Consider the following 22525-nt stretch of genomic DNA (forward strand, 5'->3'; position numbering starts at 1 on the left):
ACCCAGGAGAGGGGTCCCTGAGCCCCCAGCCACCAGGAGAGGGGCCCCTGAGCCCCCAGGCACTGCTCTAGTTGAACAGGTGTCTTTAGTCTGCTAAGAACAGAAAATACCTGGTGTGCCTAATTTTTTTTTTTTGTCTGCTAAGAACAGAAAAAATACCTGGTGCCTAATTTTTTTTTTTTTTGGAGAGGTTTTTCGCTATAGGGTGCATGCGCTCGCCAGGCAGACAGAGAGAGACAGAGAGACAGAAAGCGAGAAATCACCCCCCAGGGGGGGTGGTGATGTCACAATCCCTTCTCCTCTATTCTCCTCTCAGGATCTTGGGCATGCACGCACACTTGCCCGGCGTGAGTTTAAGCCACCGGGTCCGGGACGTGAACTGCGGTCGACTACGTGGGAGTCCAGCGACATAGCCATTATGCTAACTGCTGGTTCCCACTGGTGTGCCTGATTTAAGACAGAGGGATTTATTCAATCCAGCGTCTGGAGGTCCATGGCCTGGTGGTCTTGCAGGGTCCCGAGGCATCACGCTGCATGGGCTAGGGGGAGCAGGGCCTGGTGTCCATCCCTGTGTGTCCAGTCTCCTTCCCTCTCCTCATGAACCCCCAGGACTCAGTCACCCCCCTACCACCACTGATGACTCCCACAGGCCCTACCTTTCGACTCCGTAGAGGTACTCAGTTTTCACTTTCAACCTTAACAACCAAATGTCAGCACACGAAGTTTTGGGGCTTGAGGACAGAGCATAGCAATAGGTACCTATGAGGCCTCCAGGTCCCTGCCCTTGACCTGTGCTCCCAGGCCAGCCAGGTGGAGGGTGTAGGACAGGTGCTCTGGGCACGGCCAGGGAACGCCCGGGCTCAGGGGAGGGAAGGTGCCGTTTTCTCAGCCTGCGCCTGAGGGCTGTCACTTTGCTATGGCGGACGACTGGGAGCTGCCATCTTCATGGAGCTGCTCCTCCTGGAGGCCAGGAGGGAAGTCTGCAGACGGAGAGACCTTACCAGGTTTCCTCTGACCCTGCAGGTGGAGGCCCAGAGAGCAAAACCAAGGATGAAAGAGGGCGAGGGGGGAAGAAGGAGTGCAGCTCGCCTGGAGAGAAGTCGTCTCCCCTGAGCTGGGGAACTGGAAAGCCGTCTGCAGCCATGACAGGACCAGGGTTTCGGAAGGATCTGGAGCAACTGGGCACCTCGTTTTTACAAAGGTTTCTCTTTTTGCGTGTGTGGTTTGGGGGCTCAGGTGTGATGGGGAGAATGGACAGAAGCAGCCGACTTCCCCGATGGGCTCTTCCTCTTTCTCTCCTTGCTTTCTGGAATGATCGTGTTGCTATGGGGTCTGCTCAACTGGGTTGGCAGTGGCGGGGCCCTGGGTGGCAGAGGCAGTCCGTGCTGGTCTCCAGGGCCTGGTGCCAGGCCTCTCATGTCCAGTAACTCTTGAGCCCAGACCCAGCAGGATAGAGGATAGAGGTTAAAGCACTTGGTCAACTCCTTCCTTGGGGACACAAATTCAAACCTTGGAATATACTCACCCTCTTCCTATGAGGCAGGCAAAGCAGGGTAAGGGTCTTTCTTTTCTGTTTTTAGATTTTTGCCATAGGGCGAGTAGGTTCGCTGAAAAAAGACACACAGGAAGATACAAGGAGAGAGGGAAAGCGAGAAAGCACCTTCCCAAAGGAGAGGCCATGCTGCAGTCCCTTCTCCATTCTCTTGTCGGGATTTTGGACAGGTATGCATATGCGTCCTGTGTGTCTTTCAAGCCTCTGGGTCCAGGACTTGAGTGGTGGAGCCGGCCATGTGGGATCTGCCTCCCCAACCGCTGTGCCACCTGGCTTCCTCTCTTTCCTCCCCTCCCCTCCCCTCCCTTCCCCTCCTCTCCTCCTCCTCCTCTTTGCTTCTTCTTCCTTCTTCTTCCTCCTCCTTCCTCCTTCTTCTTTCTTCTTCCTCCTGCTCCTCCTCCTTCTTCTTCCCAGTCTATTTATTTATCAAGACTGAGAGACAGCACCCATTACAGGGTCTTCGCCCCATGATCCTCCCCCAGCCTCAGCCAGTCCCGGCTCATGGGCACATGTGTGCCTGGTGTACTCGGAGGGTCCTCGGCCTTGAACCAGGAAGTTTCCCATGTGGGACCACGTTGGAGAACGTGCATTTTACCGCCGCACCTCCATCTGGCCCCCAGGATATTGGTTTCGGAAACCCCAATATATTTTGCCACATAAAGAGTGTTAATATCCGCCTCCCCCCACCCCCGCATGGATCGGATTACTTAAAGCATCTTTTTGGAGATGTCAGCAGTTTAACAGCGGCAATAAGTCAGGGCTGCCCTCGTGCTTTATTTTTCTGCCAGTATTTAGTTAATTAAAGAATGCAAATTAAAACACCTTAATTTATATAATATCAATACCAACGCCTTAAAACACTTGGCGTAACCGCTTTGGCACGTCCCTTACATAAACTCTTCAGAGCAGCGCTAATAAAAATGAAAAGGGTTGTAAATCACATTTAATTTATTTATTTTCTGTTTGGTACCAAAGCATATGCCGAAATCAAGTTATTTATGAGTGCAGCGAGACAATAGGCAGTTTTACTGGTTGAGAGTGACACAATGGGTGTTCTGGGGGTTGCGTGTTTTAATTTGGAAATGTCTCTAGGTGCATCTGTCCCCTGAGTGCTGAGCTCTAAAATGTATACTTTTGCACGTATGTCCCCAGCAAAAACAGAGGTTTCAAGACTGAAAAGCAGATCACGCCTAAGAACATGGCAACGTCCAGTCCAGAAGGCACCTGTGACCGTCTGCGTGGAGACAGGCACAGGAAGTCCTATGGTGAGGAGTCTGCAGGTGAGATGAAAGGCTGCTGATTTATATCCGATTTCTTAATATTCCATTAAGAGGATTATTGCACAGGAGGTGCAGGTGCAGACAGTCGGGAGGGATTCGGCGTGTGGCTCCTTTCTGGGAAGACGTCGAGATGAACTGCATGGTCCTTATGAGGAGCCGCGCTCCTACTTCACCCTCCGCTCTCTTGCTAATCTCTTTCTCTTTGTCTGATGGTCTGAGCCTAGAGTGCATTTGATTCAGTCCTGGAAAAACCGTGGGCTCTGTTCGGGGTGCTGAGGGTTGGCACAGTCTCCCTCCTTCCCATGGCAAAGCTCGCTAGTACAATCGTTTGTGTTGTTTACTTATTATTACTTAGCTTTTGCTATAGGGTGCATGTGCTTGCCAGACACACACACACACAGAGAGAGAGTAGGAAATCACATCCCGGGGAGGTGGCCATGCCACAGTCCCTTCTCTATTCTCCTCTCAGGATTTTGAGCACACATGCATATGTGCCTGGCATGATTTTCAAGCCACCAGGTCCAGGACTCATACCGTGTAGCCGGCCATGTGGGGTCCAAAGCCTTACCCTCCACACCACCTGCTGGCCCCACAATTGTTGCTTTAACCCTCCCCTCCCCAGCCTTCAGCTCTGCACTTGACTCAGACAGCAAGCTTATGTGGCGAGCTTGGGAGAAGTTTTGGAGACTACCCTCCCACTTTGTCACTCTGGAGCCACCCTGAGACACACACGCAAGTTCACAAGTATACCCTCTTATCAGCCCACGGCACCCTGCTCGTGAAGGGAAAAATAACGTGCCATATTTTATTCATTATCTTTTTTTGTTTTTTTTTTTTGAGAGGTTTTTGCTATAGGGCGCCTGCGCTCGCCAGCCAGACAGAGAGAGACATAGAGACAGAAAGCGAGAAATCACCCCCAGGGGGGATGGTCACGCCGCAATCCCTCCTCCTCCATTCTCCTCTCGGGATCTTGGGCATGCACGCACACGCGCCTGGCGTGAGTTTTAAGCCACCGGGTCCGGGATGTGAATCGCGGTCGACTACACGGGAGTCCAGCGACATAGCCATTACGCTAACTGCTGGTTCCCTCATTATCTTTTTTTTAAGCTTATTTATCTTTTTGTCCAGTGAATGAGTAAGAGAGAGAGAACCCCAAATGGGTCCTAGTGGCACGATCCACATCTGTCTCAGCAGCCTGGATTAGCAAGCACATCCTGGGATGTCCCAGGAGGCCCTGGCACTCGAACCAGGGACCTTCCCATGTAGGATTGCCTTCCAGAACGTAGTGTTTTACGGCCGGGCCTCCTTCAGGGCCCCCGGCAGCCATGGTCCACGGTCCCAGGCTGCCCCCAGGGTCAAGGGAGGCCATTAAGTGTGTCCTAGCAGCTCTGGCTCTGAGGCTAAGCATGGTGACATGGCTTTTCTGCACTGGAGGGAGAGGGTGCTCCCAAGCTCCCCGGTGTCTGCAGCGACGACGCAGCCCCAGGGTGATCACGGGCGTTTTGTCTCCACTTAGACTTGCTGTGCATCGTCCTTAAAGGCCAGTTGTTACCTCTGTATTTATTTATACCCCTCGAAGTCACTTACAATTCAAACGCAGGGCCAGTACAACCGGAAGCTGTTGACAGGGAGCTGAAAAGAGCAGAGCTGGGACAGGAGCGGGAGGAGAGTGGTCACCCAGAGGGCGAGCTGTGGGTCAGGCAGGCGATGCCACTGAGAACGAAACGGGAACCGAGCCCCCACTCCCGGGCGCCTGCCAGCTCCCGCAGTAGCCGCTGTGCCTCAAAGGCAGGTTGCAAGGCGGGTGGAGGGCTCAGGGGCCGTGCGGGCTGGCCAGGCCCTTCCTCTCTGAATTTGTTTCCTCATCTGTGACATGAAGACAGACTCCCTCAGAGCCGGGTGCTCGTGAAGACTCGCTGCATGGGTGGGCGTGCTCACTGCCTGCTCGCCGGTGCCGGCTGTAGGTCTGAGTGTTCTACCTCGACCTGGTTAATCAACGCTGAGATGCACTTTTCTCATTTTACTGTATCGACACTGATTTAAAAACTCAGAGCCACGGGTTACTTAGCAGCACTTTTTCCTTTCTTTTGGATCTGAAATAGCTGCATTGTGGATTAGCTGGAAGGCATTAACTCGGTCTCACAAGATGCTCCTCAGCTGGCATAGTTTTTGTCGCTCTTTACAGAGGAGGAGACCAAGGCACAGACCCTGACTGTCCACGGCCACACCTGGCAGGGTGGGGTGTGACCCTGGGCACCTGTGTGGCCTTTCAGTAAGTAGCTCACGGTGGACGTTCGAGCAAACACGTCACCACTGGGTGCTGTGGGATGTGAGGTAGGTACTGTCCTGCAGGCCCGGCCCATCCAGGGAGGGCCAGCGCGTGCACAGTGGGAACGCCCAGCACATGGCTCGTTGGTGGCACACAGCCCCGGTGGGAGGGGTGGCACATTTCCCTTCAGCTGCAGCCCTGGGCCCCACTCTGCAGTAGGACCTGCCCCTCCAGCAGGCCAGGAGAGACACGTTTCCTGGGCCCTCAAGGAGTCTGTGGGTTGATTTTCCCAGGGTCGTCCCTGAATCATTTCACTGGGAACATTCTCCATAGCACAGAACCACGAGCAGGACTCTTCCCTGTGGCCATATCTTTGTATTTTTAAGAGAGATTTTTGGTATAGGGTATGTGCTTGCCAGAGAGACAGGGAATAAGAAATCACACCCCCAGGGGGATGGCTGCACGACTGTCCTTCCTCCTCCATTCTCCTTTCAGGGTCTTTGGCACACACGTGTGTCCGGCGTGAGTTTTAAGCCACCAGGTCTGGGACTCACACCGTGGTCGACTATGAGGGAGTCTAGCGATGTAACTGTTATGCTATCTGCTGGTCCCCGTTTTTTTTTTAAGGACTGAGGCTCTCTGTGGGCTGACTCTGCCATGTAGCTGGAGCAGTTGGGTGTGCTGGGAGTCAAACTTGGATCTCCCCCGGCCTCAGCTAGCCGAGGAGCAGCATCAACTGGCATGTGCCACGAAGCTGGGCCGACGAGGCTGGGCGAAGGTGGGGCAGAGGACTCTGTGGGCAGTCCCACGCAGGAGCTGCCCTGGGAGCACGTCTCTGTCACGACCAGAGACCTGCCTGAGGTGCTGGGTGCACGCTCCCGTGACCCAGGACTCTGCTGGCTCTGTCTCTGTCTTGCTCACGGAAGAAAGAAACCACCTGAAGAAGGGACTCGGACAGCAATGGGGATGCAGGGACGAGGAGGAGGCCGACCGGAGCGAGGATATTGCCTCTCGGCAGCACGTTACCTGTCGGGCCTTAGTGTTGTCACCTGCTAAAGCACACGAGTGTCAGACTCACCACCGTGCCGCTGATCAAGGCCGATGATGGCAGCGTGTGACGGTGCCTTGCACGCGAGGTGACGATATGAAGATAAGCCACCATTGCCGTCTTCCTAGCCAGGTTCTGGCTGGGTGTGGGGACAAGTCACTGCAAGGGAGAGAGAGGACATGGGGGAGGGGACAGCGCAGTCTCAGGCATTCACCAAAGGGACTTGACTCAGAGCTCGAAGCTCCTCCTGGCCAGGAGTCTCGCTGCCCCGCCTCTGCCCGTCCCACCCAGTGAGGAAGTTTGGGGGCTACTTTAGATGGCCCCTCTTCTAGAGTTCAGGGTTCCAGCCTAGGAAACAAGGGGACAGTGTTAGAGAGCCCTGGGGACCAGCTGGTGGTGTGGTGGTTAAGGCATTGGATCCCACATTGCCAACTACACACCTGTTTGAGTCCAAAACCTGGTGGCTTAAAAAAATGCCGGGTGCATATGCACGGGTGCCCCACCTCCCAAAGCAGAGTGGGTGAGAAGGGGCCGTGGCGCGGCCGTTTCTACAGGGTGATTTTCCACTTTCCCTTTCTCCCCTGTGAACACGTGCACCCTATAGTGAAAATCTAAACAAAGCAAAACAAAAACCAAAAAGCAAATTTGGACTTATCTTCTCCACATAGGAAAAGTTTAGCAGTCAATAAATCAGGACTTAAATAAAACAAAACCAAAATAAATCCCTTCTGATGGAACCTCCCTAAAATTTTTTTCTGAAGTTCAAACAGAATAAAACCATGTGAGGGGACTTCAGAAAGTTTATTGTAAAGTGAAATTAAAATGTGAGTTAATTTTGGGACCAGCAGTTAGCGTAATGGCTATGTCGCTGGACTCCCACGTACTCGACCGCGGTTCGTGTCCCGGACTCGGTGGCTTAAAACTCACGCCGGGTGCGTGTGTGTGCGTGCCCAAGATCCCGAGAGGAGAATGGAGGAGAAGGGATTGCGGCATGACCATCCCCCCTGGGGGGTGATTTCTCGCTTTCTGTCTCTCTGTCTCTCTCTGTCTGGCGAGTGCACACGCCCTATAGCAAAAACCTCCCCCCCCAAAAAAAGTGAGTTAATTTTGGTGCAAAAGATTGAAATCCATACATAGTTTTTCACAGCGTGTATCTTCCATAAACTTTTTGAAGACCCCTTGTATCATCACAGTATCTTCTTTCTAGACCAGACAGGAAAGGGATGGAAATCCCACTGGCCTTGCACCCCGGGCCTCCAGTGTGGAGGTCTGCGGGCCCGTTGATTGAGGTGTTGCCCCTGGGAGGGTGGCCCCTTCACGGAGGCCAGGCCAAGTCTAAGGGTGCCCTGGCCTGAAGGGCCCGCAGCCTGCAGCCTGGGGAAGGGTGACTGCCCAGGAGGAGGGGAGTGGTGTTCACAGGCCAGGCAGGAAAAAGAGGGCTCGGGAAGAGAACTGAGGAGGAGGAAGGGGCCTGGAGCTCAGAGAGGCAAGGGGAAAAGAGTGTTTAAAAAGAGGGAGGAAGTGAGGGGAAGGAGGAGGAAGTGAGCAGGAGGAGGAGGAAAGGAGCAGGGGGAGGATGTGAGGAGGTGTAAGAGATATGAGGGGAAGGAGGGGTGAGCCATAGGAGGATGTGAGGAGGAGGAAGTGAGGAGGAAGAGGAAGTGAGGAGGAGGAAGAGAGTAGTAGTGGTAGGAGGAAGTGAGAAGGAGGAGGAAGAGAGAAGTGATAGGAAGTGAGGAGGAAGTAAGGAAGTGAGAGGAAGGAGGCAGAGGTGGTAGGGAGTGAGCAGGAGGGAGTGAGCAGCAGGAGGAAGTGAAGAGGAGGGAAGGAGCCCACATGGAGGTGGCCTGCCCCCTGCGCCGCCCCTCCCCGGGGCAGTGCCAGCGTCCCACTCTCCCCTGCCCTCCGTGGCAGCACAAAGGCCGTGTCAGACTTACACAGAACCCTGCAGCTTGGCCAGTCCTGGGAGCCTGGGCAGAGGGGGCCTGTCAGTCAGGGGAAGCCTCCTGAAAGGGGCCCCTTGTCAACTTCCCCTGCCTTTGAAGTGACTGGGGTGGAGGCGCTCAATTAAAAGCCCATCAGTCTGTAAGTAAATCAACGCCTATCAGGCCTGTCACATCAAACAAACGATTATTACCCCGGCCCGCCCACCCCATTAATCTGGCTGTTCCCTCCTGACGGCTCAGGGTCAGGGCAGCGTAAATCCTGCACTGGAGTGTCGCCACCTGGATCGGGATGAAAGCGGTGGCAGAACCAGACGGCTGCACTCAGGCGTTTCCCAGAGTGCCCAGAGGGCCATGGCGAAGGCGCACCGAGAGAGAGAGAGAGAGAGAGAGAGAGAGACTGAGAGAGAGAGAGAGAGAGGGAGGAGCCCAGGGAAAGGACAAAGGTGGGGTGGCTGGCAGGGGTCAGGTGCTGGTGACACACTCTGTGCGAACACTGGGGGACAGGAGGGCTCTGAAATGCTCAGGGTCGGACAGAGGTCCTGCCAGGCCAGTGTCCCCAGCTCTCCTCCCAGCCCATGGCAGCACCCCCTCCCCCTGCCAGGTCACATGGGCCAGGACAGTGGTGGGCAGGGGCCAGAAGCTCAGGGCTTTGAGTGATGCCGTGTCGGGCCCCAACCCGCGTGATGACCAGAATCGGACCTTCCCTAATCAGACGGCGTGAAGGGGCGCTGGACCAGAGCGTCGGGCTTGGCGGTTTCAGGTGCGCGTCCCCCGGAGTGCTCTGCTCCAGGGCATTGCTCATGAGCCATGGGTTGCTCTGTGGGTTCTTTCTGCTCCTGAGAGCAAGCTCCTGGCTTCCCTGCTGCACTGCAGACAGGAAGAAGCATGGGTAGCCGGAGACAGGACAAGCGGGAGGGCCTGGGGGAGGAGGTGAAGACGGAGGGAGGCCAGAGTCATGCATTCTGCTAGAAGAACAGGCATGCTTCTGAATGGAAGGACAGAACAGTCCTGCCCTGAAAGGCTGTTCCAGAGGGGCCTCAGGGCACAGCTCACGCAGCCTCCTGATATAGCCTGCATTTTAAAGGGCCTGCACATGACTCCCTTCGCTATAGGGATTTCCCGATCAAACTGAGCTATGGCGTGGAGCGGGGGAGACTGAGGAAGGGACATGTCACAGCCCAGCCTGCCGTGAACCTCGCTACCCAGGGAAACCCCAGCACAGCAACCTGGTCCTGGGAGCCTCCCAGTCATGTGGAACCTGGGACCCATGTTCCCTGGGCTAGAATCAGTGTCGAGTGTGGCTGTTTCTGTAGGAGTTCTGACCCGGCTCTGTAAAAACAGACATCCACTTTTGTGGGGAGCACTTCTGAACTGTCTATCAGCAGCCAGTTCTCCTGCACTTTCGTGGGCCAGCCGCTCGCGGGGTGGAGCTGCCGTTTATTTCGATGCTCCGCTGGGGCTGGGCCGGGATGGGACATCAACTTGCCTCCCTCCCTGGGTCTCTATTAGGTGTGCAGTTTGCGGAGAACAGCATGGCAGCGAGCGCCCCACTGCCCAGACCCCTGCGTCTGTCTAAGAACACTGTCTGTTGCAGAAGGTTTTCAGACACTTGGATAAATCACATCTTCGATTGAGGAAAAAGAAAATTCGTGAACATGCTGGAGAGCCTTGCTGTCACCCCAATCCTCCCGCAAGTGTGGTGGGAACTGGTGGCTGAGAATCCCGAATCCCGCATTAGGCCAGGGCTGCTGCCTCCCCCTGGGGCTCTCTCAAGGGCTCTCTCTGCCTCTGTCGGAGGTGCATCCCCGCGTTGATCATCGAGGTCCTTCAGGGCAGTGGCATATTGTTGCCCCTCGAAGCTCATAGACATTTGCCCGTCCCAGGGGTTGGCAGGCCCTTTCAGAGACGAGGAGCACATGCAGGTATTCATGAAGTGCAGGAATCCTCTTGCGTCCCTCCTTCCATCCCTTCTTCCAGAGTCGGCATGTAGCACGTGCTCACAGGCACGTTCCAAGTCTCAGGTATGCAGCCCCGAACAGGTGGGCAGGGCAGGGGTCTGTGGGAGCTCTTGCGAAGAACTTGGGTGCCTGGTCGCATGTTTATTTATTTCTCACATCTGTGAGCCTCGTGCAGGTATTGGCTAAGCACCTCCCGCATCTAAGTACATGCACACAAAGAGGCAGAGAACAGTCCGAAACAAATCCCACCTTCCTGCGGAGAGAGCAGACACAGGTCATGAATAACTCTATCGCTGTGTGAGGCAGGTGCTGTCAGCCAGGACAGGGTGGGAGAGAGTTCAGAGAGGAGGTGATTGGTCAGGTTCCTTAGTGAGAATCTAAATGAGGAGCCATGCTCACTGTTCAGTCGCAGCAACTTTTTAATATACTCTGCAATTTAGTACAGCGTGGGCTTAATGGTTATTGTTATTGGCAGTAATGGCCGTGTCATTTATCGTCATCATAATGACGGACACCCCTCTGTTTGAGGCAGGTGTATGCATGCTCTGGGGTTCCATTTCGGGCATCCTCAGACACCGGGGGCCTGGCTGGGAGCTGCCAGAAGTGGGGCATGCTCCGTACACGAGATGAGGCAGACTGTGCAGAGCTGGAGCGAGCAGGCTTCCGAGGCAGACTGCGATTTAAACCAGGCTGCAGACGCTGCCCCGCCGCCAGCCCTCTGTGAGGCCACGGCAAATCACTTGAACTCCTCGTGTGTGTTTCCCCATCTGTTAAATTGGGGTGATAGCAGCACGGGCCTCACAGGGCTCCATGACAATTAGATGCGTGTAAAGCAGTCACCACGGGGCCGCAGACAGCGCGCACCGGCACTGCCTACGTCCTCACGGCTCTGCCTCACACCGAGTGCCCCGGGAGGGAGCAATCACGCGGGTGCTGGGAGGGCACTTGTTAAATGAACGCCGTTGTCTTCCTGTAGTTAAAGCCAGTGAGCGCCGTCTGTATTAATCTTACTTTAAAAATTCTTCCAGAGTTCACCACATGGGTTGTAAATATTCGAATTTGTTTTTCTAAAATGATCGTGCATTGGCGTTCGACGTGGCACTTGGTACATACAAACCAGGCACGGCTGTGCGTGCAAATCTGAAGCAGCGTGTGGCTCTCCTCGGCCCTCCCCGTCTCTCCTCCAGGGGTGACCACTATCTTGAATTTTGCTTTGTTTTTCTTTTAAAGAAAAGTGCCAGAAAATGTGTGCGTATATGTAAGAGAAAGGGAAAGCAACCCCGGGGCGGGGGTGTGTGTGGTCATGCCTGCAGGCCTTTCTTCCATTTCTCCTTCCCCTCAGGGTTTGGGGCATGTGCGCACATGCTCTGGGCATGTTTCCCAAGCCAGTAGGGCCGGGACTTGAAGCCCAGCTGGTCATGTGAGATCCGGCTCCCAGAGCTCAGCACTTGACCACTGCACTACGAGGCCACCCTAGCCCTTTTTTTGTTTTTAAAAAGGATGATTTTATTTAACTTTATTTATTTATTTATTTATTTGATATTTGACCAGAGAGAGACAGTAAGAGAGAGAAAGAAAGTGAGAAGACAAGCAACCAAGTCTTGGACTCGAACCGCCGTTGGCCATGTGGGAGTCTAGTACCTCCAACCACTGTGCAACGTGCTGGCCCTGCCCTTTGCTTTTAAAAGAAGACGTACTTTTTTTAAAAAATGGAAGTGTAACATATGTGGTAATGAAATGCACCAGTCGTAGGTGTATGGCACACTTCTATAGCTGCACCTGAATGCGGCATGGAGTGTTAGTGGACTCCAGAAGCCTGCCCTCTGCCCCTCACAGGCATCCTCTCACCCCCACCCCAGGGTAAGCGTTGTTCTGATTTCTGTCGCCGTGGCTTGGTTTTGGATTTATTACGTATGTATGCTGCGTCTGCTTTCTTTCAGTAAGCATTGTATTTGCAAGATTCATCCATGTCTTTATGTGCATCCGTAGGTCTCCTCTTTCACGGTCAAGTTGCATCCCATTGTATGAACAAGTCACACAATTTATCATTAATTATATTCAAAAATTTTTTTTCTTCGTCAGAGGGTGCACACGCTCATATGAGAGAGAGAGAGAGAGAGAGAGGGAGAGAGAGAGGGAGAGAGAGGGAGAGAGAGAGAGGGAACACACTCCATCGGGCATGGGCATATCAGACCCTTATCTCTCCTTTCTTTCAGGATTTTCGACACATGCACACAAATGCCTGCCATGTTTTTCAAGACACCTACTTGGGACGCCAGTGTTGCGGTCAGCCCTGTGGGATCTGCCTTGGGCTGGCCTGGCGCTCCATTTTTGGTGGACATCTGTGTTGTGCCTGTCTTCTGGCTATTACGAATTAAACTTGCCATGGCCTTTTCTGTTCACATCTTTTGGTATACGTGTATACCCTTTTCTGCTGGGTATAACAGGAGCTGTTATGGCACCAGGTATGTTCATGTTTTGTTTGTTTTTAATTTTTTTTTTTTTTTTGTCATAGGGTACTTGTGCTCACCAGAGTGAGACAGAAAGTGAGAAATAACTCCCTAGGGCGGATGGCCACAATGCAATTCCTTCTTCATTCTCCTCTTGGGATTTTGAGTACATACGTACACACACCCAACACTCCCCCCTGCCCCTGGCTTCTGGGTCTGGGACCTGCACTGTAGAGTTAGCCATGTGGGATCTAGTGCCTTAACCGCCGTGCCACCTGCTGGCCCCAGGTACGTGCATGTTTTAATAGCAGATTACCAACAGTGTTTCAAACAGCAGGGCCAATTTCTACACTCCTAGGAATGTGAGAGATGCTCTACATCCTTGTCAGCCATAAAAACAGTGAGGCCCTGGCATTTGATAAAAAGTGGACAGATATGGAAGATTTACTGCTAAGTGAAGTGAGCCAGAAAATGAAAGAGAGGCATCATATGTCCCCATTCAATATATGCCGAGTGTCTGCACTCCATGGCAGAAACTGAAATACTGGATAATGTAATGGCACGGGAGCAACTGTGGGCACCAGAGACAGGGTGGGAGGGGGTGGGAGATGGGGTGGTTGGGACGGAGGGAAGCAAGGAAAAAAGCACAACATTTAACAGACACAAAATTGAAAAATTATCTGTTGATAATGTATATGGTAATATCTAGACTAATATACAGTTCATTCATGCTGGGAAAATTTATTTTATATGATGTAAAAATATACAGTGATTAGGGACCAGCAGTTGGAGTAATGGCTATGTCGCTGGACTCCCATGTAGTTGACCGCTGTTCGAGTCCTGGACCCGGTGGCTTAAACTCACTCCGGGCGCGTGTGTGTGTGTGCCCAAGATCCCAAGAGGAGAATGGAGGAGAAGGGATTGCGGCATGGCCATTCCCCCAGAGGGTGATTTCTCGCTTTCTGTCTCTGTCTTTCTGGTGAGCGCACGTGTCCTATAGCAAAAACCTCTCCAAGATATATACAAACAGTGATTAAATGTAAAAAAAGAAAAGAAAGAAAGAAAAAGAAAATGAAAGAAGAACAAATATGCTCAGTCAGTCATTTGGGGAGATGTAGTAAGCTATACATTTCTCTTTGTCTTTGTTTTAATTGTATCCAATATTTTTCGATATGTTATTTTCATTGACATTCACTTAAAAATATTGGGTCATCAGAAAAGTCATGATGTATTTTTCTGTTTTTTAATGCAAAAATGCATCATGACTTTTCCTATGATCTGATATTTTCTAATCTCTTCCTATATGTATTTAAAATACATTCTCCCATTCTGTGACTTGTTTTTTCTCTTTATTAACAATAATTTTTGTTGAATAGAAGATTCTTTTGGGGGGATCAGAGAGCATGTACACTGGTCAAGGGAGGAGAGAGAGAGAGAGAGAGAGAGGGAGAGAGAGAGAGGGAGAGAGAGAGAGAACACCACTCTGATGGGATGTGATTACACTGAAATCCTTTTTCCTCCTTTTCTTCTACCATCATGATTCTGAACACCAACACACATGCACATGACATGTTTCCAAGCTGCCAGGGAAGGGATTTGAACCACGGTTGACCATATGAGATCTGGTCCCAATACACTGTGTTTAATCACTATGCTAAGTGGCTGACCCAAAGCTTGATATTTTTCCCTCTTAAGCATTTCATAGAATTCCTTTAGAACTTAAAACAATGGTTTATTTGTTTATTTTTTCTATGAGAGAGATAGAGAGACAGTACCTTCAACAGGACCCTGCTGCCACGATCCACTCCCAGGCTCAGCTAGCCCTGAATCATGGGCTTCAGGATTTTGGCCTTTAGTTTTCATTTTCAGTCGTTTTCCTGTGATGTTTTTAGGTGTGCCTTTTTTCTTTTTCTTTTTATTTATCTTGCATAGAGTTTGTAGGAATTCTTTGATCTGTGGCTTGATGTCTTTCATCATTTTTGAAAAATTCTCAGTCGGTTTTTATTTAGAATTCCTTCCATCCCATTCTCTCTCTGCTTCATCTGGGATCCAATAGCACGTACGACAGGTGTTTTTTACCATACCCCAATATTGTTTTTGCTCTCTTTTTCCTTCTTTATCTCTGTGTTTCCTCGTCCTTTCTTTGACTGTGTATAATCTGCTTCTGAACTTATCTGTTCAATTCTTGATTTTAATAATTTTGTCATTTTAGTTCTAGGATTTTGCTGTTATTTATCTATATATTTATTAGAGATTTTTTTTTTGCTATAGGGTGCATGTGCTTTCAGGACAGACTGAGAGAGACAGAGAGACAGAAAGTGAGAAATCACCCTCCAGGGGGATGGCCACACTGCAGTTCTTCTCTTCCATTCTCCTCTCGGGATCTTGGGCATACATGCACATGTGCCTGGCATGAGTTTAAGCCACTAGGTCTGGGACTCGAACTGTGGTTGATTAGTTGGGAGTCCAGAGACATAACTATTATGCCATCTTCTGGTTCCTTATTTTTAAAACAGACTCCAGTTCTTTGGAAAAATTCTCTTTGTTTTCTTGAACATATAAATAATAGCTAAAAAGTCCCATTTTATAACTTTAATATATACATCACTTTTTGTTTGGTTTTTAGTTATTTGATCCTATTCTTGGCATGCCTAGCAATTTCCAATTGAAATTTAGACATTATGTATAAAAAATGATGATCTCCAATGATGTTATCTCCTTTCCAAAATGATTAATTTTCTCTTGGCAGGAGATACAGTATGTCACATCATCCAGACACAATTACAGATAGGTCTAGGAGCTTTGATAGGGTTGGTCAATTTCTTTTTCTTTTTTTTAAATTTAAAAACTTATTTAACTTTATTTATTATTATTATTTTAAAATTTGCTGTAGGGCATGTGTGCTTACCAGAGAGAGAGAGAAGGAAAGTGATAAAGCAAGTCACCAGGTCCAGGACTTGAACTGTGATCACCCATGTGGGAGTCCAGTGCCTTAACCTCCATGCCACCTGCTGGCCCCAGGGTTGGTCAGTTTCTTTTGTCCCTATTACGAGATTTGTAGGGGACAGTTCTTATGTCTAGAAGCATTGCTCTTCTAGGATCTCAACTAAAATCTGTATTTGCCAAGTCGTTTCTGCTCTGCTGGGCCTTGAACTCTAAGCTGTGACTCCCTCATCGAATGGACTTCACAAGTGCCTCTGCTGCTTCACCCTTGTCCTCTGTGGCTCCACATCATGAGATGGCAAGCGACCTGAAGGGCCAATCAGAGCTGGGCGTGTGGCTTATTCTGCTTGTCGATCTGCTTTCCACCTGGCATGCCGAACTTGGTTGCTTTCGATGTTTGTACACAAGGGCTTAATGCATTTTATCTAAGCATTATAGTTGTTGTAGCAGAACGTTTTGCATAATATTCCTTTACTTAAAAATATGGTTTTAGGAGACAGCAGGTGGTTAAGATGCCACGCTCCCACACAGCTGACCGCAGTGGAGTCCTGGACCCACCAGCTTGAAAATCTCACCAGGCACATATTTGTGTGTGCCTAAAACCCCAGAAGGAGAGTAGAGGAGAAGGGGTTGTAGCACGGCCATCCTCCCTGGGGCGATTTCACGCGTCCCCTCTCGCTGTCTTTCTCTGTCTCTCCTTGGCGAGTATGTATGTGCTCTAGGGCAAAAATCTAAAAACCCAAAAACCAAAAAACTATTTAAGGGCCGGATGGTAGTGCTGTGGTAATGAACCAGACCTGTATGGCAAGGTCCCGGCTTCGCGTCCTGGGACTGCGCTGAGCACACCAGGTGTACGAGCGCACCTGCCCACGATCCAGGCTGGCTGAGACGAGTGGTGGAGCACACTGGGCAAGCACTGTTGGGGTCTCCCTCTCTCGGAATAAATAAACAAATAAATAAACTTAAAAAACCCCACAGAACAAGAAAAGGTATCACACGTATATGTTTGCACAGAGATTTGTAAGAAGCGGCATCACTCCGTGTATTAGTTCTGCATTGCTGGGTCGTTGTCATCACCTTTGTCACCACCCCTGCAGGAAAGCCCTGAAGCTGAGTGTGCCCGGGGCCGCTCAGGAGGCTCTGACACCTTCTCTGCTTTGCTCTTCAGTGGGTGACTTTGCGCCCGTGTGTCAGTCGCTACCATTTCCCCAGACGGTGATTACACCAGGGCCTTCTCCCCGAAGTGGGCACGGGAGGGAGACTACCTGCTTAGGAGTAGCTTGGTCAGATCTACGGCAGGGCAAGCTCTGGCATGCAGCAATGGCCTATGGACCGACAATGCATTTGGAGAGGAAGGTAGTTACATAGCTACCTGCACACATGTGGCCAGCAGGCGGCGTGGCGGTAAGGCACTGGACTCCCACATGGCTGACTGCGGTTTGAATCCTGCTTTCTCCCTTTCTCTCTGTCCCTGTCTCTCTCTGGTAAGTCCATGTGCCCGATAACAAATTAGAAAGAAAATAATAGGGGCAAGCAGATGTTGTAGCTGTTATGTTGCTAGACTCCCACATGGCCGATGGTGGTTTGAATCCTAGACCCGGTGGCTTCAAGCTCATGCCAGACATGTGTGTGAGTGTATGTGTGTGTGTGTGTACTAAAGTTTCCAGGAGGAGGGTGGAGGAGAAGGGACTATGGTGTGGCCATCCCCTCTGGGGGGTGATATCTCACTTTCCCTCACGTGAACGCAAACCAACGAGGAATAAAGGGTGAGGTCATAGGTCATATGTGCCAGCTCACCTTTCTGGGAGTTCGGGAGGCGGGGAGGACGTGGCCTGCCCGTACCGTGCACAGACTCCTGGCTGGCTGTGCTGGCTCTGATCTCACCCTCCTCCCCTGAGCTCTGCATACCCCTGAGCTCTGCATACCCCTGAGCTCTGCATACCACTGGTGCCCGCTGGGTCCCAAACACCCATGCCAACGTGCCTTGCTTTTTCCCAAAATACCTAGAGGAGTTTCTTTTTCCAGCTGCACTGATGTCGAGGTCCCTTGCTAGTTCTATCACTTCCAGCTCCGCAGATGGGTTTCTTCCTTTTTGGGGAGTGGGGAGCGGGTGGGGCCTGGAAATTGCTCTGGTTTCAACTTCGTCCCGTGTCCTGTGACACTGGCTGGTGTGTGCGATCCTTGGGGATGTGTCTGGGTTTCGTTTCCTGCTCGTGCCGGGGCATGGAGGCCTGTGTGGGGGGCAGTCCTGCACTCACCTTCGCCTGTGGCTTGTGCGGCTCTGTGCTGGGGAAACTCGAGTTAGGGCTTTACCTGGAGAGGGGAAGGGCTCCCACACTGGCCGTGAGCTGCACGCCGGCTGATGAACAAAGACACGGCCGTTTTGTCCCTGGACAGCCTGAGCTCTGCCGGCTCCTGCTTTCACGAGGCCGTGGGACCTGGGACTCTGACCTGGCCCTGAGACCCCAGTCCCAGGCACTGTGTCCCACGGATGCCACGGAGGCTACATGCAGACCCCTCCCTCCCGCTGCACGGGGCCGACCCTGACGCCTGCCCCCATCCCACAGCCCGGGCCCCAGAGCCCACAGCCGGCCTGTCCTCTCCACCTGGCTACCTCCGGCCCTCCCAGACCGGACACGGCCCAGACAGGACTAACGTGTTACTGTAGACTGGAGGCTGCAGGAGGCTTGTGGAAAGAGGGAATTCGAGTCCAAGTTTATTTTGGTGCAAAAAGTTTGAAAATCCGTCCATAGGTTTCCTATAACGTAGTTTTCCAAGGACTTTTTGAAGACCCGTGTGAATGTGAAACACACCGCCGTGACGTGTACGTGAATAGTCACAGGTGCCTGTTACAGACCGGTCGGGTCCAGGGCCACCAGGCCACTCATGCTTTGTCTCTGTACATCGAGTGCCACGCAGTGTGTGTGTGTGCGTATGTGTGTGTGTGTGTGTAGTGTGTGTGTAGTGTGTGTGTGTAATGTGTAGTGTATGCAGTGTGTGTAGTGTGTGTGGTATGTGCATAGTGTGTGTGTGTGCATAGTGTGTGTAGTGTGTGTGGTGTGTGCATAGTGTGTGCGTGTGCATAGTGTGTGTATAGTGTGTATAGTGTGTGTGTAGTGTGTGTGTGTGTGTGTGTGTGTGTGTGTGTGTGTGTGGAGCAGAGCTGCTGTGACGAGCCCAGATATCCCCCTGGTCTCACAACGGCCAGTGCCTCCCTCCAGCCCCAGTCCCAGCCGAGCACCTTGGTCAGGGCAGGGCACTCCGCTGCCTCTGCTTTCCTGACAGTTGCGCGCCTGCCCCCCTGCTCCGGGAGGGGAAGCGGCTGGGAAAGCCTTTCCCCGCTCCAGAGCTCTGAGACAGCGGGTCACCAACTACACGCATACAGTCGCCCTGAGGACTCTGTACGGCGGTCCTTGTTACTAGGTTCTACTAACTGGGATGTGAGCCGAGGAACGTGTGTAGCTCTCTGGTTGTGCCTTGCCTTGCGCCTCCTCCTTCTGGGGGATGGCTGTGTGATGGTGGAGTTGCAGCAGCCATCTGAGGGTGCAGAGGGAACACGTGTCCCAGCTGTCACAGGTGCTGGAGGGAACCCGGGCTCCTGACGTGCAGTGGCCCTGTTGCCTTGGGTTACGTACACTGAACTCTGTGAGGGAGAAGTAAACTATGGCGTTGAAGCCATAGCTGTACTGACTTTTGTTACAGCAGCTGACTGTCTCTCCTAAGTAATGCAGTCCTCCTTTCTATTCCACAGCCTGGGCTTTTGCAGCCACTCTCAGGCATAAATATTTAAAGAAGACATCTGGTCCCACTGTCAATAGAACTAAGGTTTCCAATTTTATTATTATTATTATTTCTATGATGATGGGAACAGATTGCATTTAGTCCTGACTCCCCGCCTGTGGCAAAGCTCCTTCATCCAGTGGGCAGCTTCCCTGAATGGGCCAGGCCAGGGCCAGGGCCAGGGCCAGGGCTCGGGGAGGTAGCTTCCAGGGTAAGTCTGCTTACAAACTTCACTGCGCAGCCTCGATCCCAGGATCCGCCAGCCTCTCCAGGCTCTGCCTTTCCCTCAGTGGGTTCCCAGCAGGTGTGGGCGCTCCCACTTCTCGTTCTGTTCCTGCTGGCCGGGGGGAGGGGGAGGAGCAGGGCGCTAAGGTGCCCCATTGCTGCTTCCAGCAACAGCCCTTCTCCCCGGGAGGGAAGCTATCCCTTTGCCATCTTGTGCGCAGATGGGCTTATTTATTTATTTATTTTTAAGAGGTTTTTGCTATAGGGCATGTGTGCTTGCCAGAATGACAGAGAGACAGAGACAGAAAGCGAAAAATCACCCCCCAGGAGGGATGACCACCCTGCAATCCCTTCTCCTCCAGTCTCCTCTTGGGATCTTGGGCATGCATGCACATGTGCCCGGCGTGAATTTAAGCCGCCTGGTCCGGGACTTGAGCCGCGGTCGACTATGTGAGAGTCCAGTGATATAGCCATTACCCCAACTGCTGGTCCCCAGATGGGCTTTTTCTTCTTGAAAACAGTTCCTTTTAATTTTTCCATGAGCTCCTTCAGAGTAAGACTGTAGAGTGGACCTGCGTGCGTGTGTGCGTGTGTGCGCGTGCGTGCCGTTGCAGGGCAGTGAACAACAGGTGCCATGTGGAATGGGATGAAAGGTCTATTGTGTACTGGGCGTCCTCTTTATGACAAGTGTTTTCCAGACATTACACCATTTAATCCTTAAGAGGATCTTTTTTTAATGCTGCTTTTTAAAAGTTTGTTTATTCTGAGAGAGAGAGAGACCCCAAAAGGGTCTTGACTTCCCAGACACTACACCATTCGGTTCTCAAGACAGCCTTTTTTGTTTTAAATTGTTGTTTTTTAAAGTTTGTTTATTTCTTCCATGAATGAGATGAGAGAAGAAGAGAGAAAGAGAGAGAGAGACCCCTGGAGGATCTCGACACTGTGATCCACTTCTAGCTTTCACCAGCCTGGACTGAGCACAGGCGTGCCCGGGGTATTCGTGGCGGTCTCTGGATGCAAACGCCACGCCTCCCCACGCGGCCAGCCTCCAGGTCCCAGTGCCTTTCACTGTGCCGCTGTCTGCTCCCCACGACAATCTGAGAAGTAGAAATTACCTTCCATATCTTAACACGCATAAGCTGATACGTAGATTGACAGTCTGTAAGTGCTTTTGACTTCAAAGTACGTGTGACCTCAGTGAACTTTTCCCATCCAAGCTAATTATACCCTTTGTTATGTCTGTAAAACGTAATGGGGAAGTGGAAATTCTATAAATATTTGGCTCCTCTGATACGGAGCTGGCCACTCTGGAAATACAAGGAAAAGCACTCTCCGTGGGACCTGCGTTGTGTAGGTCTCCATCTGCATAGGCAAGTTTACTTCTGCTGTCCCGGGCTTCCTCATCTTACAAACTAAACACAGTGACAAACCACCACACCACTCCGGTTGTGTTAAAGAACATTGATTTCCAAAGCGATGAAGCTCGGAAACATTTTTGTTTTAACCCAGTGAAAGTGTTTTTAATTTATTTCCTGGTGTTTCAACAGTTCTTTCAATAACATTGAGGGTTTTGAAATCAACATTCTAGATTGTTTTTATCCTCTCACCATCTTATTTATATTAAAATTAATTTCATTACACAAAGCTTGAGTTAAGTGTTTCTCTGCTTGCACGAAGTCTGTCTGCCAATTTGCATGAGGGCCAACTCATGTAAAACGGAAAGTTTCTTTTCTTTCAAATAACATTCATTTTGTAATTTAAAAATTAACAGTGAACCAAGAATAGCATTTGAGTGTATTGCATTCTTATCTTTTCCTTATAATTAAAAATGCACAAAACAATTGTGACAAAATTTTGTATTTCCTATCTCCCTCCCTATGCAAATGGGCCTGTGTACAGTTTCACTGCATGCACGTGTGCGTGCACACACACACACACACACACACAACATTGTCATCTTCCCTTCCCTAACCACTCCATGGCAACAGCTTCTTCCTCCTTCTGTGGGAAATAGGCTGCAGTGGGACGGTGAGAAGCAGCACCATGCCTCCTGAGGGCTGCCTTCACCTTGCATGGGTGTTGTACTGTCTCAAGGGGAGGCTGAAAAAGTGCCTGCAAGTTGCCCAGGGCGCAGTGTGGCTGCCTGTGCTCTCCCGTTGCAGGAAGAGGCATCTTGGTTCTACCCTCGCACTTCCTCTTCTCGTCCCCAAAGCTTGCAATTCTTCGGGGAGTCAGGAAGCCCTTCACTGGGTATGTTGATCCTTCTCATTTCATCTGCCTCATCTTGCAACTCCTCCTGGACCTATCAGCTTGCTTTCTCACTGTCCCCCTCTCCTCCTTTTTTAGAACAAAGCTCTTGGGTAATACAGTCAGTGTTGGAAGGAACAATGAAGTTTTAAACTGCTTAAATAATTTTATTGAGATAATTTATGTATGTCAAGTTCACCCATTTTAGGTGTGTAAGTTTATAGAGTTGTGCAACATCACTGTAATTGTTTTAGAACATTTCTGTAATCCTAAAAGGCTTCTGGGCCATTCATGATCATTCTCCACTTGCACCTATAGTCTCAGGGAACCATTGGTCTGCTTTCCATCACTATCAATTTGCCCTCTCCATATAGCCATTACCCCAACTGCTGGTCCCCAGATGGGCTTTTTCTTCTTGAAAACAGTTCCTTTTAATTTTTCCATGAGCTCCTTCAGAGTAAGACTGTAGAGTGGACCTGCGTGCGTGTGTGCGTGTGTGCGCGTGCGTGCCGTTGCAGGGCAGTGAACAACAGGTGCCATGTGGAATGGGATGAAAGGTCTATTGTGTACTGGGCGTCCTCTTTATGACAAGTGTTTTCCAGACATTACACCATTTAATCCTTAAGAGGATCTTTTTTTAATGCTGCTTTTTAAAAGTTTGTTTATTCTGAGAGAGAGAGAGACCCCAAAAGGGTCTTGACTTCCCAGACACTACACCATTCGGTTCTCAAGACAGCCTTTTTTGTTTTAAATTGTTGTTTTTTAAAGTTTGTTTATTTCTTCCATGAATGAGATGAGAGAAGAAGAGAGAAAGAGAGAGAGAGACC

General features: G+C 51.0%; 1 long non-coding RNA gene across 7 annotated transcripts in view; it reads left to right on the forward strand.

Annotated features, from left to right (window-relative positions):
* LOC102492734 (uncharacterized) overlaps positions 1 to 22525 on the forward strand; it is a 37419-nt gene that overhangs the window by 7797 nt on the left and 7097 nt on the right. For 3 of the 7 annotated variants that reach the window (XR_003548254.1, XR_337676.3, XR_003548255.1), the window contains 5 exons: positions 1024 to 1201; positions 1581 to 1722; positions 2705 to 2832; positions 5018 to 5166; positions 5729 to 6891. This is a non-coding gene — a long non-coding RNA (uncharacterized LOC102492734). Of the gene's footprint in view, positions 1 to 1023; positions 1202 to 1580; positions 1723 to 2704; positions 2833 to 5017; positions 5167 to 5728; positions 6892 to 12269; positions 12302 to 22525 lie in introns of those variants that run through there. The other 4 variants (XR_337677.3, XR_003548258.1, XR_003548257.1 and 1 more) reach the window with 4 other exon arrangements.

Source organism: Tupaia chinensis, unplaced genomic scaffold (genome assembly GCF_000334495.1).
Source record: "Tupaia chinensis unplaced genomic scaffold, TupChi_1.0 Scaffold148801_1, whole genome shotgun sequence".
Lineage (NCBI taxonomy): Eukaryota > Metazoa > Chordata > Mammalia > Scandentia > Tupaiidae > Tupaia > Tupaia belangeri.